Source organism: Ceratotherium simum, chromosome 1 (genome assembly GCF_057802395.1).
Source record: "Ceratotherium simum simum isolate JZ-2026a chromosome 1, ASM5780239v1, whole genome shotgun sequence".
In the NCBI taxonomy this organism is placed as follows: Eukaryota; Metazoa; Chordata; class Mammalia; order Perissodactyla; family Rhinocerotidae; genus Ceratotherium; species Ceratotherium simum.
The window spans coordinates 10,416,926-10,430,269 of NC_141900.1; positions in this window are offsets into that span (position 1 = coordinate 10,416,926).

A 13,344-nucleotide genomic window follows, 5' to 3' on the forward strand; every position below is an offset into this window, starting at 1 on the left:
GAGGAGTTAGCACTCTGACTTAACGGAACTAGAGCATACAGTATCTTGTTCATACAAATCATGTCTGTTTCGGGGTTGCAAGAGGAATAACGCTTCTGAGAGCAGAGAGAATCCTTCCGCACGCCACTTACTCTGGAGGCGCCCCCCCAGCTCCAGTGAGCGCGCTGCCTTCGGCTGGGGGGCGGCGTCTGCGCTGTGGAGCAGCCTTTCAAAAGACAGTGGAGAATTCCCTTCAGTTTAATTTTGTATTAAAATTAGATCCTACTTTGAAATATGAAGTAGCTGAAGTAACTAATTTTCAATGCTTCATTGAAAAGTTTGCCAATCCACATGAACTCCTCCAGTATCAAAAATTTTTTTCACTTGGCCCAGAATTATGTCTATAAGAATTGTGAAGAGAAATTAAGCCCTATTAGTGTCACAGTTGGTAACAATGAGGCAAGTAGAAAAATCAAATCTTTACTAAGAGTGAACGTTAACCAAGAGGCTGAAATAAAGGCTGTGTGCCCAGAATATCAGTCATTTGCAATCTATTAGCTCATGCTGCATGTACCTGTTGTTATGCTTTTTTATCACAATTTAATTTCTGAGTTTTCCAAAATGTTTGAAACTAAAGATAATATATAAGAAAATAGACCTTTTAGGATCTTTCCCAATCAAATATTTAAGTGGCACAGAATAAGGATTTGTTGTAGTGCCTTCCTCCCAAACGGTGCTAAGAAAATTAAAAAGAGAAAGAAGATAAAAGATTTAAGAGGGCCGGCTCCGTGGCTTAGCGGTTAAGTGCACGCGCTCTGATGCTGGCGGCCGGGGTTCTGATCCCGGGAGCGCCCCGAGGCACCACTTCTCCGTCCAACGTGAGGCTGAGTCCCACGTACAGCAACTAGAAGGATGTGAACCTATGACATACAACTATCTACTGGGGCTTTGGGGGGAAAAAACTGAATAAATAAAATCTTTAAAAAAAAAAAAAAAAGATTTAAGAAAAATAAAATCCTCCTTTTAGTCACAAATTACTTAATACTTTTCCCCACCATTGAATTGCATGTGCTACCTGAAATCAGTAGATATTCCCTATGGGTTTGTCTACCAATGATTTGAAGTTGATCATATTTGACTTAACAGCACTGAGAGATGCAGAAATATATTATTCTTTAGAAATAAATATTTCATCCTATGTTCTTAAAGTCACTCACATTTCACTGTAAACCTCTTTTGTTCTTACAGTATTTTAAACTCCATGAAATTACCATTTCTAGTAGCAAACAATAATGCTATTTGCAATGCTCTTTTAAAATATATGCCTTTACAAAATAATTGAAATGATAGAAAAAGCTTAGCAAATTCAAACTGTCAGTATTGGATCTGGAGACAGAAAAATTGTCTTTTTCATCTGAGACACAACAAGCAACCATAACTTATGGGGTGTGCCCAGATTACTTGCCACGTTTGAGCATCATCTGTGGGCTCAATCTTGGTTGGAATATTCTCATTGTCCTGACACCGAGAAGCCCTCAGTTTGTAGAGGTATTTAATGCTTTTATCCAAGATGCTTAGAAATCATCTTCTCTTTAAATATCACTGCACTGTCTTATACTTTCTGTGTTTAGGTTTATCCCACTTTACATTTTGCTATATGTCTTGTGTTTTGTTTTATTTTAGAGTCTTAAATGATTAGAAAGACACAGCTCTCATTTTTGATTGTATAATTTGTTTCTAAGTATATATTACATGCATTTAATGTCAAAGTTAAAAAACAGTATTTCTTGGCTCCCTTCTATAAAATATGAGGACTTTGCTCCCATTCACATACCTTAACCTTGTTTTACTCTACCATAACTTAATAGTCCTGACACACCTACTCTTTAAAAATTGTATTCAGAGGGGCTGGCCCCGTGGCGCAAGGCATTAAGTGTGCGTGCTCCACTGCGGCAGCCCGGGGGTTGCCAGTTCGGATCCCAGGCGTGCACTGACGCACTGCTTGGCAAGCCATGCTGTGGCGGCATCCCATATAAAGTGGAGGAAGATGGGTACGGATGTTAGCCCAGGGCCAATCTTCCTCAGCAAAAAAAAAAAAAAAAAAGAGGAGGATTGGCAGATGTTAGCACAGGACTGATCTCCTCACCAAAAAAAGAAAAATGTATTCAGAGAAGATCTATGTTTCTCAGAGACCACAAATCCCTCCTCCCGATTTTATCATATGGATTTCTCCTCACCAGTTCTGTGTTGCATTGCTCCAAAAAGATAGCAGCACATCACAGGTGACAGCTATCTCCCCTTCAAAACTTCCAGCAACATACTAATAATATGCAAAAATAGTGGAAAATGTATCAATAGTGAAAACCAAATGTTTAAAATTGTCTTCCAGTGTTTTTTATGTACTATTGGTGCATGTGGGCAGCCATACAGTCTTTCCTCATAGTTCACAGCAAAGTGCAACAAGGTTTTCTCAGAGAGAGTAAAGCCTAGGCACCATAGACAGCATTGGCCCTCTGTGGGAGTCTATCAAGATCCTGCCAGTGCTTGAAAACACCCAAACCCCAGGCACTGTGACCCATGTTTAATCTCAGAGAACTGGACTAGAATGTGAGTGTAAGTAATGAGTACAAACCCAATTAATTCTAGCAAATATGTTGTTGTCACGACCTTGTGCACATAAAGGAGGAAGTCATATGGAACAAGGGACACAGACAGCCAGTGTTGGCGTCCTCATGATCCTCTACACAGACCTAGGAGAGAGAGGATGTCTCCACAAAGACCAAGCCCATGGGTCCCTGTCTCAGGCCCAGTGCTCTGATAGATCATCAATATGCAGCCCTTTTCTCATCGCACATTCACAGCAAACATTCTAACATGACGGCCTCCATCGTCTAGTGGACTCACTTAACAAATGCCCTTATCTGTCCACTCAGACATTCTGTTCCTCCTGACAGATGCACTTCTCATCACGAATTCACAATCTGTGAATTTTACATATCACACCCTGTCAGCTGGTTTCATGTGAGCCTACAGGTGGAAAAGGAGTCTTCCCTTAGCTAAGTGACAAAACCAGGGTTCCAAGGGTAGGAGGCAAGGACCAGACTCACAATGGTGATCCTTCTCAATATTTAAGACTTTGAGACTCTACTTGATAGCCAACATCTTTGCTTTTCATCCTTAGCTATAGCCTCTTTGCCATCAAATCATTCCATGTGGACTGTAATGTGTATTAGAAACCTGAAGGGATGTTTGCCATATATATATATATATATATATATATAGCACTACAGTGGCAATTGGATAAGATTGGGAAAATATTTAAGAGTTTAATGATACCAAATGAAGTCTGAGTTAGGTCTTGTGCAAGAACCTTTCTATTGAGCTGGGGTAACTGAACTGGGCTACCCTGCTTTGGCAAACACTTTTTTTCTTTTTTTGCAGATGATATGATTCATTTTCACTTTTTTTATTGAGATATAATCAACAAATAATATTGTATTCGTTTCAGATGTACAACATTATGATCCAATACACATATATATTGCGAAATGACCACCACGATAGGTCTAGTTAACATCCATTACCACACATAGTTGCAATATTTTTTTCTTGTGATTAGATCTTTTAAGATCTACTCTCAGCAACTTTCAAATCACACTACAGTCGTGTTGACTACAGTCACCGTGACATGTGTTACATCCCCAAGACTTAGCTACTTTGTTTTGGTAAACACTTTTATTTGAGAGATGCTTTTGTGCTTCCTTCTCACCTGACCTTTTCCGTGGCCACTCTGTCCTCCCCGGCAATCTATCTCAGCTCACATCTCGGGCCACAGTCTTGGTCACTTCTCTCAGGGGCTCCTGATGGAAATATTTGAAAAATAAATAAATAATTGCTCCTCATGACACACAAAGTAATTTTTATTTATTTGGCATCTTTAACACATTCTTTGGTAATTTTGGCCCTGATAAATTTTCCAAAATCGTCTCTTCCATTATCTATAACTTTTCACCCTTTAACAAAATTGAACTACAAAATTCCCTGAGCACATCAGAACGCTCCACAGTCCCTTCTCCTGCGCACTTTCCTGCCTCTGCGTAAACGTCTTCCCTCTGCTCCTCGTTCTCTTCCAGACGGGTGCTTGCCTGATTCCTGAGACTCAGCTCAAGAGTCAGCTCCTCTCTGCTTCCCTTCAGACCCCACTTTCTTTGCACTTACCTAACCGCATTTGGTTGCATATCTGTACTACATTCAGACTGGAAAATTCTAGGACAAAAATCCCAGGGCTTATTCATTCTTGTTTCTTAGCACGTATTACAGTGCCTGTATGAGAGCTCATTTCAGTAAATGTTTGTGGAATTGAATTGGAAACCTAAAGTCTGATCTTTATTATATTCCCACTGCCCACTCCCACCCAAAAGTGTGACTCTAAGAGCTCTCACTATTATTCCCATGCAGACAATTGATGGAAGCACTCTTTAGATAATTAGCAAGGCAAGCATATGATGATTTTTTGGCTTTGGGTGCTAATGATTTCATCTGGTGAGATGTTTTTGTGTGTTATAAAATGAGGTGTGAGAAGCCGGCCCAGTGGCATATTGGTCGCCTGGGGTTTGCAGGCTTAGATCCCTGACGTGGACCTATACACCACTCGCCAGGCCATGCTGTGGTGGTGTCCCACATGCAAAATAGAGCAACGTGGGCACAGATGTTGGCTCAGGGCCAATCTTCCTCAGCAAAAATAAAAATAAACAATGAGGCATGAGTTGTCAAACTCACTGACATAACTTCTCACTCTTCCTTCAGTAAACCTTAGGCGTGAAGGGCTAGCAAGTTTGAAAGGTGGGTTCTAGTCTCTTATCTACTGTGACAGAGTTTTTATGACCTAAACACTGGTTAGTCTTCCTGAGCTTTTTTGTGTGTGTGTGTGAGGAAGATCAGCCCTGAGCTAACATCTGCCAATCCTCCTCTTTTTGCTGAGGAAGACTGGCCCTGGGCTAACACCTGTGCCCATCTTCCTCCACTTTATATGGGACGCCGCCACAGCGTGGCCTGACAAGCAGTGCGTCGGTGCGCACCCGGGATCCCAACCCGGGCCGCCAGCAGCGGAGCGCACACCCCTAACTGCTAAGCCACGGGGCCAGCCCCTTCCTGGGCTTTTTTGAATGTGTAAAATGTAAGGCAGAGATGTGGAGTCGGTTATATTTTATTTCCCTTCCAGCGATACAATTGTCTAGTTGACTAATACTGCAAGACTACCACGTAAAGGGTTATTTTATGTTCAAATCCAAGTTTTTCTTCTGCGACCTGTTGAAACTGTCACAATGCTTTAATGGCCTGATTTGCAAATTATCACTACACCTTTCTTCACATAAAAAGTAGACCATCTTCAATAATCTCGAATAGAATTGAAGTAGCTTGAAAGCAAAGCCTACTTAAATCGTTTATAGACAATTTTCTCTCCCACAAACTTTAGTAAAGGTTTTTCAAACTTAAATAGAAAACAGTCAAAAGAGAAGAGCTTCTAGATGGCTTTATCTCCTTAGCTACCACAAGAATTATGGCAAAACAGGACAGATGCCTCCCGGTTAATTATGTCTTAGTGAAATATATATGATCATCAAATAATTTTCGACAAGAAAGGGAGCCTCAGCAAGGTGGAGATTTTGGTTATCTTTAATCCAATTAGAAAGTGCTAACACAACATGCAGTTTTACAAATTGTAACCAAATGGGACCAGTTGCTAAGACAGTAAACTATTTTGCTTCCCACGCAAGTTAAGTCGAAGCAAAATTAAAAAAAAAAAAAAATATTTCCTCTTTCATTTGAAGTAATAATACAAACAGAGAGAAACCCCATAACTCTGGTCCCTAGGGAGAGATTGACTTAGATAAACACCAAGATAATTTAAGCCAAAACCTACTTTGCACAAGGTTTACAAGAGGAAAGAAAAAATATTAAATAATGTCTGAAGAAAATAGACAAAAGACTTTCACAGTATTGAAACATTTTAAAGTATGTGACATGAGTCTTAAAAATATCTTTGTCTAACTAAAAGTTTTAAACCAGTAACTATTTAAATATAAAATACTTTGCATCAAATTACTTCACATGTTGATTGATACTTGAAGATTTTAATAAAAACTTATAAGAAAAATAGCTTCCACCCATAAATTTGTGTGTGTCATGCAATCTCCAATAACAAGAATCTCTGTGTTATTTGGGAAGCCCCTTTACACATCTAACTTATTTCTGATAATGGATTATGTCCTGGTTTTGTTTGACAGGAATTATGTTTGACCCACCATCCTCTAAAGGAAAACCTGAAATCCAAGAGCTAGCACTTATCCATAGCTCACGGTATTTGAAAGCTCTCATTCCCTAGCAGGGTGAATATTGGTACATAGCAAGGAGGAAATATTATTAACAGGGATGAGTATGGGTTTGAGCAGGTCATCCTAGGAGAATATCTCTCCAGGTGGAGGCTGGGAACTACCATCAGAATTTCCTGGGGGCTTGTTAAAAATGTACTTTTTTATTAGGATTGTATTAAATATAACCATTAAAATGGAGAGAACTGGAATCTCTATAACGTTGAGTTGTTATATCCATTAGCACAGAATATCTCTTTATTTATTCATATCTGCTTTTATACCCTTTAAAACTCTAAAAATCTTGTGTATATATTAAGCTAGAGTAATTCCTAATTATTTTTGTTGTTATTGTAAATATTTCCTATTTTCTTATAATTTCTAGGTTTTTATTCAGGTCTAGAGAAATCCAACTGATTTTCAAAATTAATCAATTGTCTACAGTACCCTTTCCAAAATCTTTTAATAATTTTGTGTATAGATTCTAAACTTTTCTTTCTAAATCTCAAACCTCTTATTCTCCTTTCTTGTTTTATAGAATAGGCGTGGACTTCTGAGACAATGTTAAGCAGCAGAAATAGGGGCATTGTTAGATCAAAAGAAAAAACTACAGTTTCTCCATTAAATATGATTTCTAGAGGTTTTGTATGTAATCTTTATCAACTGTGGTAGACAGAATTCTAAAATGTCTCCCAAGGTTCGTGCCCACTGACGTTCAGTCATGCATCACTTAACAACAGGGATACCTGCTGAGAACTGCATCATTGGGCAATTTCCTTGTTGTTGTACATCATAGAGTGTACTGAAGGGAACAAAATTTGCCTCCTAGAATGTGTCTCTTTAACCTGAGGATTATTTTGGACTGTTTATTTTTAAGACACAAAAGACTCAGAAAGTTTTTCTTGTTACCTCCCCCTTAACTGCCTAAAAGAATTCAAATAAAAAGAAACCTGTCTCAGGAAGCCAGCTATCCCTTAGCATAACATGAACCAGGTGGTAGACAGGGAGGAACCTAGGAAAGCTTGTTTGTTGGGCTCCCCTCTGTGTTCTGTTTCTGTGTGATCAAACACCTGTTTTCCAGACCTTTGCTCCTTTTCACCTACCCATAATTGCCTTCCTTACCTTTGAAGTCCCTGACTCTCCTCATCCCCAACATCTTCTTTTGTCTTTAGCCGAGGATGGTATTTAAGGTGAGGGCTTTGGCCATTTTGGTGAATTACTAAATTTTCCTGGGTTTCTCCCATGTATACATACTATTAAACTTTTGTTTGTTTTTCTCCTGTTAATTTGTCTCATGTCAATTTAATTCTTAGACCAGCCAGAAGAACCTAGAAGGTAGGAGGCAACTTTCTTCCTCTCCTATAGTACATACACAAACCTAGATGGTATAGCCTACTACACACCTGGGCTGTATGATACTAATATTATGGGACCACCATTGTACATAGAGTTTGTCTTTGACCAAAACATCATTATGTGGCGCCTGACTGTAGATGCCATGTGTCATCCCCTTCCTTATGTGTAAAAAAGGCTTGTGAATATGATGGAATTTTATTATTACGATTAGGTTACATTATATGGAAAAAATGAAGGGATTTTGCAGATGGAATTCCAGTTCCTAATCACTTGACTTTGAGTTCAAAAGGGAGGTTATCCTTGGTGGGTCTGACCCAATCAAGTGAGCCATTGAAAAGAGGGCCCAGGCGTTTTCTGAAGGGAGAGATTTGTGGCATGAAAGATTCTCCTGCAGACCTTGAAGAAACAAATAGCCACGTTGTGAACTGTCTATGGAGGGAGCCACATGGCAAGGACATCTACGAGCTGATGCAATCCCTGGTCATTAGACACCAAGAAAACAGAGACTTCATTCCTACAGCTTGAGGGAACTGAATTCTGCTGACAAACTAAAATGCGCTTAGAAATGGATTCTTCCCCAGTCAAGCTACCAGATGGAATGCAGCTTGGATGACATGTTGATTTCAACTGGTGAAACCTTGAAGAGAAAATGAGCCAAGCCATTCCCAGAATCCTGTTCCATGGAAACTACAAGATAATAAATGTGTGTTTTAAGCCACTAAGTTTGTGGTAATTTGTTATACAACAATACAAAACTAGTGCATCTCATTATCAAAATAACTTTTATAAAAATTATTAAGATTTTTTTGTAAAATGATAGATAATCATTGAAAACTATCTAATGCTTTCTTATATATAGTGACAGACATCAAGTTTATTAATTTGGTGAATTATCCTTAAAAAGTTTATTTATTTTTTATTATTTTTGCTGAGGAAGATTTGACCTGAGCTAGCATCTGTTGCCAGTCCTCTTCTTTTTGTATGTGAGCCGCCACCACAGCGTGATCACTGACAGGTGAGTGATGTAGCTCTGTTGCCAGGAACCAAATCCCAGCCACGGAAGCGGAGCATGCAGAACACTAGGTCACTAGGGCTGGCCCTAAAAAGTTTATTATTAAAAGCGCTGTTGAAGTCAGTCAATTTTTTTTTAGGGTTTGTATACCTGTGCTTATTAGACAAGTGGGTCTAATTTTTTATTCTCACGTTATCCTTATCTGTGAAAATACAAGTTGGACCAGCCAGATAAAATGAATTGGGAAGGTTTTCTCTCTTTTTCAACTTTACTACATTTACTTAGATAAAAATCGTCTGTTTTATAAAAGTTTGGTGAAAATTTACTTAAAAAACCATATGAACCCCTTCATAATGTATATGCATACCAAATAATCATGTTGTACACTTTGAATACATTACAATTTTATTTGTCAATTAGACCTCAATAAAGCTGAAAACATGACACACTAAATCCCCCTCAAATTTGGGAAACATGGGAAAGTAAAAATAAGAAAATAGAAATCAGTCAACGCGCCAACACTGAGAATTAAGCACTGATAGCATTTTAGTATATTTGTTTCAGATCTTTTAGATAATTTGCCATTCACTCTTTAAAAAAAAAATATTCCTTGGGAGTTTAACTGATGTTGAGCACAGTGCTAGGCACAGAGATAAAGTGCGGCCCCTCTCCTTGCAGAGCTCACTGTTTAGAGACAAACATTGAACAAGGACCTATGGGTACAATGTGTGCTGTGATGGCAGGTCCACGGGAGCATGAAATACAGGCACCTACCTGGCTCAACCTGATTTTCAGTTCACTAAGTTTTTCTTCAATAATGTACATTGTTATTTTTCCCAATATGTGTGTTCTTTATCTGAATTATTAAATTTCTATAACCAATATTTCCACTTGGCTCCTCTTTATAACTCTTATTCTTGCTTCAAAATACAAAAATCTTCATTTATTTTGTAGGGCATATGTGTTGTACTTATTTAAATTCCTAATCCTTTTTTTCTTTCATTTATTCTTCTTCATGTGACATCGGCTATTCAATGTGCTTTTTGCTTTTATGGTGGTTGCACTCCTTGGGTAGAAGCACTCTTCTCTGGGAGATTTAGTAAATGTGTATGAGAAGAAATGAGTTTTAAGAAGGCGTAAGAGATGTGCACCAAAGACTAAATCAGAAGCCCAACTGCGCGGTGATTGTGGCTACCCCTCCCCCCACATCGACCAGCCCTACAGAATATTCACTTGAAGCTCTAAAGAAAGCAACTCTGGGAAGTGACCATTTGCTTCTCTTGTAACCTACCAGTCCTGGAGGTGTGAAGCAGATGAGGGAAGGTGGGAGCTGCTGAGTAAGATGCCATTGTATGAATGCACCACAATTTGTTCATCTGTGCTCTTGCTAATAGATATTTGAATTGTTTCCGGGTATAGCTATTATAAATAAAGTGATTATAAATATTCATGTATGTGTCTTTTGGTGGACATAAGTGTTCGTTTTTCTTGGTAAATATGTAGGAGTAGAATTGTTGGATCATGGAGTAGATGTATGTTCAAAAAAACAACAAAGGGACACTAAGAAGCTTTTGGAGGTAATATGTCTACTACCTCTGATCTCATAATTTGCATTTCTTAATGTCTAATTACAATAAACACCGTTTAATGTGCATTGTTGTTAGTGCCAACAAGTCAATTCCAACTCCTAGTGACCCTGTGGACAGCAGAGCAGAACCTAGCCCGGTGTTTTTGTGCCATCCTCTCACCTTCTGGCACTGGGTCAGACAATGTTCCACTGCTATTCATAGGGTTTTCATGGCCAATTTTTTCAAAGGTGGGTGGCCAGATGCTTCTTCCTAGTCTGTCTTAGTCTGGAAGCTCTGCTGAAACCTGTCGACCCTGGGTCACCCTGCTGGTATTTGAAATACCTGTGGCATAGCTCTCAGCATCACAGCAACACACAGCCACCACACTATAACAACTGACAGATGGTGGTGTGCTTCCTTGACAGGGAAGTGAATCCGAGCCAAAGCAGTGAGAGTGCCAAATCTTAACCACTAGACCCCCGGGGCTGGCTATTTAATGTGCATACTGGATATTTTTCTTCTTTGTTGAAATGTCTGTCTAAATAATATCCCCACATATTTTTTGTTTTTGTGAGGAAGATCAGCTCTGAGCTAACATCCGTGTCAATCTCCTCTTTTTGCTGAGAAAGACTGGCCCTGGGTTAACATCTGTCCTCATCTTCCTCTACTTTATATGAGACGCCGCCACAGCATGGCCTGACAAGCGGTGCCTCTGTGCGCGCCCAGGATCTGAACCCAGGCCACCAGCAGCGGAGTGCACGCACTTAACCACTACGCCATGAGGCCGGCCCCTCCCACATATTTTTAATTGGGTTATTTGTTTTTTCCAACATTCATTTTTAAAAATTTTTCCTCTGTACCTGAAGTTATAAATTTATTTATTTATTTTATTTTATTTTTTGTGTGTGTGAGGAAGATTGGCCCTGAGCTAACATCTGCCAATTCTCCTCTTTTTGCTGAGGAAGACTGGCCCTGGGCTAACATCCATGCCCATCTTCCTCCACTTTATATCAGATGCCGCCACAGCATGGCTTGACAAGCGGTGCGTGGTGCGCGCCTGGGATCTGAACCAGTGAATCCCAGGCCACCGCAGCGGAGCACTTAACTGCTTGTGCCACTAGGCTGGCCCCTAAATTTATTCTTTAATGCAAATTAGTATGAATTCTAATAAATCATTCATCATAGGGATTAATCTAATAAGAACCGTATCATCATTTAATAGACATCAAAAAGATATTTGTTAAAATTCAAAACTCTACTTCTGTGTAAAATAAAACCTAACTATAGAAAATAAAGGAAAAAAATACTAAAATATTAGCCTCACTAAACAACCAACATTATACTTAAAAGTAAAACTCAAGAAAACACACTTTACAAATCCTGCTGTATCATGCACTGCTGATTACAATGTGAACTAACAAGCTTTTAGAGACAATTTGGTCCTTTTCACCCATGAGCCTTTAAAATGATTATACCATTGATGCTGAAATTTTGCTTACAGAAATTTATCCCCATAAAAGTCGTAGATATTCACGTAGAGCTCTATAAAAGAATTTCATTACAGTATGATTTGTAATAGTGAATATATTGAAACAAGTTAAATGTCCAATATCGGAAAGAAGTTAAATGAACCATGCTAAAGCAAAGTCATATTAGGTAACCTTTAAAAATCACATTTTAATGACATGGGATAATGTATAAATGCTATGTATAATGAGAAGGATCATTCTAGAAATGTGAGAAATAAAAAAATTTCCAAAGAAAAAGGAAGAAATTATAGCTTATAGTTTTAAAATCAGAGATGAATATTGCTAACAATGCTTTCCAGCCACATAGAAAGATTTGTGATATTTGTAAGATAAATATATTATTTGTATTATATGTTAAATGCACATATATATGATATATATCATATGTATGATACTGAAATTTATCAGATATGAACTGCAAGGGTTTAAGTTTGCGTACCTAGGCTAGTGTCTTCACGTGCCACCTGAGAATTAATTTTTCCCTTTAACTCTCAATTAAGAACAGCAGCTACCTGGGGCCGCGCACTCCGCCTGGGTGGCCCAGGGTTGGAAGTTTCGGATCCCCAGCGCACACTGACACACTGCTTGTCAAGCCATGCTGTGGCAGCATCCCATATAAAGTAGAGGAAGATGGGCACGGGTGTTGGCCCAGGGCCAGTCTTCCTCAGCAAAAAGAGGAGGATTGGCAACAGATGTTAGCTCAGGGCTGATCTTCCTCACAGAAAAAAAAAAAAAAAAAAAACAGCAGCTACCTACCCAACAGATTTGTTGTAAATATTGAAAGAGACAATGAATAAAAAGCAAAATGCCTGGCAAAAAAGTGATAGGTACCTTAGTAAGTATTAATTAGAAAGTGCTGGCTCTCATCATTATAATAGATACAATTTTACTAATATTATTATTTTAGTCATTACTTTGTCTTATTATTGTTGCTACTTGATCGCTGTTATCTCCTGTTGCTATTTAAAAACACATTCATTATCATCACTGTGTAAAGTGCAGGGAGGTCTCATGCTCCGCGTAGTGTCCTTACTTGATACGGTATTCTATTAGAAACTATTTGTAAATATATTTAATGATTGTAGAATGTTTCAACAATGATTGTGTCACTATTTATGTAACCCTCCTGTGTAAGAGAGATGATTTCATTAGATCAACATCTTCGAGGTGGAATTAGTGCAGCTGCCAGTTTGTCTCTCAGCTTCAAACCCACGCTTGCCCACTCTGCTCTGCGTGCCTGAGGCAGGGACTCTGCAAACCACATTTCAGTGTTGCTAACGCTAGTTAGCTAGTGCTAACTGGGCAAGGCTCTGCCAATAGAGGCATTAGAGGGATTCTAGAAGGCTAAGAGGGGGCAAGGATTTGCTCTGCGCTGTTCATTTTCTGTTCCTACTTCGCTACATCTTCCCTGAGCCTTTCCCCAGCGAGGCTTCTTCCCCCAGGCAGTGGCTGTTCTGCCAGCAGCAGCTGATTACATTTTGCCACGTTTGCAACACTCCAGAACAAGCTCCATCGCGCCTCCACTGCTC